Source organism: Pinus tabuliformis, chromosome 1_2 (assembly GCF_031772625.1).
Source record: "Pinus tabuliformis cultivar Carrire ecotype Pingquan chromosome 1_2, CPIR1, whole genome shotgun sequence".
Lineage (NCBI taxonomy): Eukaryota > Viridiplantae > Streptophyta > Pinopsida > Pinales > Pinaceae > Pinus > Pinus tabuliformis.
The window spans coordinates 1,212,834,945-1,212,840,352 of NC_142298.1; positions in this window are offsets into that span (position 1 = coordinate 1,212,834,945).

Genomic DNA, 5,408 nt, shown 5'->3' on the forward strand with positions numbered 1-5,408 from the left:
GGTGCGAACTCTTTAGTGAAACTCCGTGATCACTTTCCTGTGTCATGGCTCTATCATTCACTTGTTATTTGCTCCTCAAGAACATATGCTTTTGCTGAGGTGGGGTTTGTAGTTTTTTGGGTTGGGACTGTATCCATTGAGTTAAAATACCATGTGTTATTTTTACTAGCAAAACATGCATCAACAATGCATGCATAGTAGGTGTGAGGGGGAGGATGAGATCCCTAGGGTCGCAATCAAAGTCAATAGAAGGCATAGGCCCTTTTTTATACTTCCCATGCATTTGTTCCTCCCGATACTCATAGTGAAATTCACCAGTTGGAGACACTTGTTTTTAGAGAAAGACGGGCTCTATCAAATTTTGAAATCATGGAGGACATATCTCCATGGATTCCTACCTTGAGGACCACCTAAGGAAGAAATAAACATTATTTCTCAATTGTGGCCTTATACTAGAAGACGAAGACCTTGTTGGGAAGGGTACTGAAGAAAAAGCATGCAAAAAATCATAATGTTTTTGCTAGCTTGGCGTATGTCATAAAAGTCCAACTTAACTAGTAGGTATGTTTAAAGAGGATTGACGTGAGGTTGGCACACATTGAGCTCCATTTTTAGTGTGAACCTCCACCACATGTCCCTCCAATTTCTAGTGCAAGAGAACCAACTCCTGTTACTTCTTTAGATTCTTGAGATTGAATTTTCTTATTAAGTTTTAAGTTTTTATTTTATTTTATTTTATTGTAGACACTTGAGGAATGCTAGAACTATTGATACATTTTTAATTTTGGGCCAATTACTCTATTGGTAGGTGGTCAAAAATATTTGATTTCCCACTGGGCAGGTTGAGACCACCTACCCATTGACATGTTTGATGATGAATCTTGTTGGATATATGCGTGCCTATGATATTTTTAGGTAATATAATCTTTAACTTACAAAAAAAAATATTTGTTAAAAACATTACTACAATAAGAGAAAATGATAAAAGAATAATGCAAAAAATATAATCATTTCTTGATAATTATAAAGGTTAAGCCTAGGATAATTATAAGTGGGATATAAGTCCATTTTTTATGGATCATATGGTATAAAAGTAGTTGAATCCTATATTTTAACACAAGTATTAGAAATTTGAAGACAAAGCAATGTCAATATGGGTAAAGAAAACAAAAAAAGGTAGGAAGACCTACATGCCATTAATACTCCTCTACAAGGCAAGAATAGGTGTTGAAGGAGAAGATCTATATGTATGACAAGAGGATAGTAAAAGAGAATAACCCTGAGAACTTTTCCAAACTATTTTTGCTGATAAATAGGTGACTTGATGAACATAAATAGTCCATCGTTATGGTTATGGAATATTTGGACAACCAAAAAGTTTAACTTTTTTCAATTGTAAGAGAAGGTCATCTAAATGGATAGCTTATACGACGACAAGATTGATGATGAGTCAATTATAGCTAGAGTTGGTAAAGAAGGAAGAAGCATTGGTAAGGCTACAAGCAATCTTTAAGGAGACACTACAAGATCCTTTCATTGCTACGATGCAATCTGGATCCATTATTGAGGCAACTCTAATAAGAACACCTATAGAAACTTCTCAAGAAACTTTTGGTGAATTTTAAAAGAATGCAAAAGGCATTGGTTCCGAGAAACTAAGGTAAATGGCATACAATGGAAAAGGGTTATGTACCTATGCCCCATTGTAGTTGAACTAAGGGATAATATTGAATACCCGGTTTACAATGGAGGAAAGGAAAAGGCCAAGAAAAATAAGGCCACATTAGTGAAGGAAGAGGATATGGAAAAATTGGCATGCTCATTAGAATAAAGAGAAACAAAAAATGAAGTTGAAAACACACTTTTAGTCCATTCTTTTCACGACCAATTCTAAAAGGGCAATGATGAGGAGAGTGCAAAGACTTAATTTCTACCAACACTTAGAAGAAGTGGCAAGATGATTAGTTGGAACATGAAGAATAATATCAAGAGACATATATCAAAAAATTCATCCCTTATTTCTCATTACTACAAGAAGACGTGTCATCAAGATGTCATTTGTTGGTACTCAAAGGTATGCTCATGCTATGGGAAGAAAGGGCATCATGTGGTATCTTGTTGGGAGAAGGTAGATTGATCTTAAAGGAAGAATGTCATGAAGAATTCTGAAAACCAATAATGAATTTAGAGGAAAAGGGAGAGAAGGAGTATGTCAAGTAATCCATACAACATGTTATAGTAAGTAATCCATACAACATGTTATAGTAGCTGCAACGCCCTCCAAATTTTGGCATACACTCAAATTTTGGAGCCTACTGTGGATCTTGTGATAGGTCATTCTTTAGTCACTTATTAGACATTTTATGATTTCAAGCTCCCTTATTATATCTTAAGATTCAGATACACTTTTATCTTTATATAGCAAGTGTCATCTTCAGGAATGGCAATTATCGCTTGTCATGCAAAGGGGAGTTTTGGTTTCCTTCAAGGGGAAATATTTGTGAAAATGAGTTGTTCTCATCATATAAACATGTTTCACACTCATTTCCAAAGTTTCACGCACTATTAAACAAGTGTCGTCATTATCCTCACAAAGTCTATCGTCAGAGCCACACTTGTTGTAAGTTTCCAGAAAGGTTGTTGCATTATGTTAGGTCCCTATAATACTAGTGATTACCCCATTACTATTGTAGTTGTATCCCTTATTAATATTGTTGTGCCCCTATTGTCCCCATATTGTTATTACTGTGCCCCATAGAATCCCTCTATTGTTATTTTTGTGGCTTTATATTATTATTGTTAGGTCAGCTGGGTTATATTGCGACTCCTTAGACCCCTATATATAGAAAGGAGGCTTTTTCATTTGAATCATCCAAGAATTGTTCATTTATATAATGTAAAGGAGGTTTCCCCCTCGAAGAGGTTGAATTCTAAGGCGTTGATCTATCTTTTCTATCTTTTTGTGAGCTGGTTTCATAACATTTGGTATCAGAGCTTTGGATTCTAGGGTTTCGCTACTCCAAATAGGTCATCATGGCATTTTTGCTATAACTTTTTTCTGTGACGTTTAAGAAGCTAAAAAAAAACCCATTTGATAGGAAATCACACTGAACCTCGGGTCCGAATTTCAGAGCTTTTCACGCTATATTTGCGGAGATATGATCTGAGGAAGTTGGTCTTTTGCAGACTCTTGAATTACATTCCAAATAGGTGACTTGGGGAAAATCGTCATAACTTTCTCTCTGAGCATCGGATTGAAATTTCGGAAGAAGGTACAAAAAGAGGACGGATTGTAGTTTCTTGTATATATTTTTCAGAGCCAAAGGTCAAAACAGTGACTCGTGTCATGTCGTACAATTTTTCTCTACTGAACTAGTCTATAATCAGGTCACTATGGGAGATTTGGCATAACTCTTCCCTGGAAATCCAATTTGGACTAGATTGGTGGCATTGGAAAGAGGACACAGAGGGCTACTGCAAGTCACAATTTCAAAACTAGATGATCCAAAATTATAGAGATACATCAGCTTCAATATCCAGCTCCTACAAAGTGAAAAAAGCTGTGTAGGTTTTTTTTTTAATTTTTGCATAAGCTTGGTTTGAAAAATTAGTTTGAAGGAGTTCAAAGGGCATAGTAAAGCATTATTATATGTAACTAACGCCCCGAGGAAAGAAAATGCAAACACCTAGTAAGCAACCTGAAAGCTCTAGCATGACTCATGAAGAAGAGGAAGAAATGCAACATGATATATCAAAATTACGAGACCAAGCGCAACAAGTGTCACTTGTGCAAAAAGTAACAGAATCTAAAATGGATGGTTTAAAGAAATATGTAGAAGCTAAGATGGATGGTTTAAAGAAAGGCATAGAAGTTAAGATGGATTGTTTAAAGAAAGGCATAGAAGCTAAGATGAATGACGTGGAAGCTAAGGATGATTTGAAGACAGGCATGGAAGATTTGAAGACAGATTTGACAAAGTTTCTACAAGAAATGCTTACTAATGGTGAAGGGGTAGTAAAGGAAACTCATGATGAGAACAAAAGAAATGTTAATCATGATTTCATAGACTCTAATTTTGGACTGAAGACCCACCATATTCCAAAAATCGATATGAGGAAGTTTGATGGCAAGGATCCCGCAACATGGATATTATAGATGGAGCAATTTTTCGATCTCAATAATGTGAAAAACACGCAAAAGGTACGTATTGCAACTTTATATTTGGAACCAAATCAGTTTATATGGTATCAATGACTTTGCTCTCGTAAACAAATTATCACTTGGGAAATTTTTACGGAAGAATTGACAGCACATTATGAAGATACAAAAAGCAGCACATTTTTTAGCCAATTGACAAGTCTCAAACAAAAGGTTTCAATAATGGAGCACATTGAGGAGTTACAAAAATTGAACATAAGGGTAAAAAATATTCGAAAGGAGCATAGGTTTGATGTGTTCATAGGGACTTTAAAGGATAATATCCAACATGATGTTCACCTTTGGGAACCTGATTCATTAGAGAAGGCATTCAGGTTAGCAAGAAAAATGGAAAGCAAAATTATGGCAACCAGGAAGCATACCACTCACAACTATAAAGATGGAAGTGTTGTTGCCCCTAATCTTCCACAACCTATAAGGTTGACACCACAAAAATTGGAAGAAGAAAGAGAAAAAGGGCTTTGTTACAGTTGTGATAGCAAATACACTAAAGGTCATAAGTGTGCTGAGAAGAAATTATTCTACATAGATTGTGAAGAGGAAGAAGAAAAGGAGCAAGAAAGGTCAAAAGAAGAGGATATACTCCAGGAACAAAGCCTAGATAACGAAGAAATGAATCCGACCATATCTTGTAATGCATTGGCTGGAATTACCACTCCTCAAACCATCAAGATAGAAGGATAAATTAAGAAGAAAAAGGTAATAGTGTTGATTGATTCAAGAAGTACACACAATTTTATTCATTGTAAGATAGCAAGAGAATTGAATTGCTTCCTATATCCAGCACCAGAGTGTCAAGTGATGGTTGCAAGTGGAGGAACAATAAATTTCTCTGGAAAGTGCCATAATATCAAGCTATCCATGGGAGAATATGTAATGACTAGCCCAATGCTTTCCATTCCAATCGGAGTTGCTGATTTTGTACTAGGAGTCCAATGGCTATAATCCTTCGGTACAATAGCTTTTAATTTTCAAGAACTTTTCATGAAATTTTTTGCAGAAGGAAAGGAATTTGAATTAAGGGGTATTGTAGGGAAAGCGGGAAAGATAATCAGCTCTGACGGTATAACAAAGCTTCTAAAAAAGGAACAAAGAGGTGTAATTGCACAATTATGTTCGCTAGATGTTTCCACATCGGAAGACTCCCAAAGATCTCCCACCTATTCGTGATCATGATCATGCTATTCAT